Genomic DNA, 3,092 nt, shown 5'->3' with positions numbered 1-3,092 from the left:
TATCACCAACATAATAATATAACTAATCGTTTGAAAATAATTTACTAAATATTTAGAAAAGTAAAATCATTTTTGGTTATTTTAATCAAACATTTAATTGAAATTATTTTATTCAATATTTGGTAACTATTACCAGACTTTTTTCAATATATTTTTTTCAATGTACTATGTTATATTAATATAGTTATCCCACTGGAAATAATTAGTAGAATCGACATAGATTGTCGATTTGACTAATCATTTTTGGCTGGATAAAAATATGCCTACGTTAAGATACTAACATTGGCACAAAAATAAAAGACCTAATATTTTGTATTGAAGAATATAAGATCATAGATCTGTTTTTATTCCTGCACTAAACTACACTAAAATTTTCTTTCTCATTTTCGTCAAATATCAAACATATACCTACTTCACTTGGTTCAATTTTTCATTACCTATAGTTATAGGTACGCTTAACTTGATGTTTTATCCAATGAGCTTCATCTATGATGATGTCATAAGTAAAGCCCTTTGGTGGATGAAACTATGCAAGTTAATTAGAAAATGAAAAATCAGGCCTTTAAGTGCCAAAAGTATACACTGTGGTCAACCACAGAAAACAAACCTAAAGTTTTTTTCAGATTAGATTGATGTATATTGATTAATAAAAATTTTACCAGCTTGTTTAATGCGGTAACGATTGAGAGAGTCGAAGAACGCGTCGACACGGTCAAAATAAATGATATAACATCTCTTCCGTTCCACAAGTGCGTTGAGATAATCTCCTGAGAGCGGATCCATACGTCACGTGCGCGCGCGGCTGCGTCCACACATATGTAAAAATGCCTAATAGCGGAAACGGAGACGCGCCAAAGTTTGGAGCTTACCTGATTTCTTTGGACAGTAGTTTGGCGGGCGCGGGTAGATTAAACCCTCGAAAGAGGGAAGCGGGTGCAGACGAGCCTGCTGCTCGCCGTATGCTCTCCATATGGCCCTGTCGTCCTCCCTCGACAGGGCCAACCCGTGCAGGATCGCGCGCGTCTCGTCCTCTCACCCCCTCTTTTATATATATACATATATATGTTGCCTTTGCCTTAATTCTCACTACCCTCGGAGACGATGGGGCCCGGGACCAGCGATATATAATATGCACCCGTGCTTTGAAGAAATCGTGCCGAATCATGACGCCGGAAATCATTTCGTGACGACAGTCGGTACCGAGATGAACAGAAAAGGGATGCGCTTTCTTTATTTCGATACTCCCTTTTATACATTGATTCGAAGTGAGGATAAAAATTTCGCAGCTGACTGTTTTATATTTCTACACGGAAGAAACGATTTTACTGAAGTATCTAAAAATTTACCTATGTATTGAATTCTGTTGGACCATCTAAACAATTATACAGAACGTTCAAACTGAGAACATTAGAATTAAGACAATTTTGATGATAGAAGAAGAAATTGTTTTATTTTTAATTTAGCTGATCAAGGTAAAACCAATGATTTTTATGAAGTTATATATCGTTTTTGATGAATTATTCTAGATTATTAAAATATTGAAACTTTTGAAGTCCTGCTCATCATGCTTGAGCGTTCTATATAATTATTTTGATGATTCAATAAAATTATTTTCAGATCAGTGTCTAGCTAAATTTTTAACTCTCATTTAGGCCGGTATTCATACGCAATGAGAAATGAAAATGAAATCGATATCAAATCAACGTTGATTTGACGTCGATTTGATGATTTCGACATCAAATCAAGTTGATATCGATTCCATTATCATTTCTAATTGAGTAGTTCATTCTTATTTAAAAATCGTCTTAAGTAATGTCTTGAGATACTGATACAACCCTCTGATTGGTTTGTGACATCTTAATTGTACTTAAAACGGTGTTTAACGTATTCATTCAAAATAATTTTAGCCCTCAGGATCGCGTCGAGTTTCTCTTTTGAGGGTGAGAAAACGTCAACGTCCTGTTTCGCGAGAAACATTACGACGATGATTTCACCTTCAGCACGTCGGTCTCGCTGTATTATCTGAAATTGGACGGACGGGTCGTGAGATTTATGAGAGCGGCCCAATTTAGGACAGGGGCCCCGAGATCCGCGCACGGGATAAACGCGCGAATTAACGATTTTATAAACCGGTAAAACCAACAAACGCCTTATGAGCGATCCGGAGGCGATGGCGCCGCCACCACCATCGCTCCCCGATTCCTCCGGATGTGGGCGGCGACGCGACGGTTTTCGATAGCCCGACCGGACGTTTATCGCGCCGTCTTCATGAGAACCCGTTCAAATTTCTGTAAAACTTGCATCGACATTACTTAAGAGCATCATACTTGTATTTCATTGGATTTAATATCTTTCTTTGATAAATTATCCTTCATGAATAAAAAATGAACGCTAAAGGTGATCAATCACGTAGAAATTTTGCCTACGTAACAAATAATAGCAAGACTCAAAAAATTGAATTAAATAATATAAGTTGTATAATATATATAATACTATTACTTATATAAATAAGTTATATAAGTTATATATATAAGTCGATAATTTGTTCAATGTCATGTAATGTTCAATGTCATATAAACATTAATCATTATATAATTAAATTTTTTATCTTCTTTTCATCTCAAGTGAGAAACTTGAAAAAATAAATTAATATAAGTCATTAATTTGTTCAATGTGCTATAACATAGTCATCTTTTATCTTCTTCTTTTTATTATAATTAAAAGAAAAAGGAAACTGTAAAATTAATCCGGATAAGAACAAATATCAAACTTCGCACGTTCACAACTTTCTAGGAAGGGGAAGGCTTTTCGGAAAACAATGCGATAGCTCCTGGTCGTTTTGCCGTCTTGTGTTTCTCGAGAAACGACAAATAGTTCAAGATCTGGATCGCTATAGGTGTACCGAAGGACGAAAATAGCGAGACTCCTGAAGCAGCAGAATTTCTTGTTTGAGAGATAAATATTGGCTGATCCGATCTGCGATAAAGTCTGCGCGTTAAAATAGGTGCGAAGAGAGACCCCAGGATCCTTCCATCGAAGATCGTGTCATCTCTACACCATTCTTCGATCTTTTCGTTTCCTTTCACTTCGTT

Source organism: Atta colombica, unplaced genomic scaffold, assembly GCF_001594045.1.
Source record: "Atta colombica isolate Treedump-2 unplaced genomic scaffold, Acol1.0 scaffold288, whole genome shotgun sequence".
Classification (NCBI taxonomy): Eukaryota; Metazoa; Arthropoda; class Insecta; order Hymenoptera; family Formicidae; genus Atta; species Atta colombica.
Note: the sequence above shows the minus strand (reverse complement) of the source record.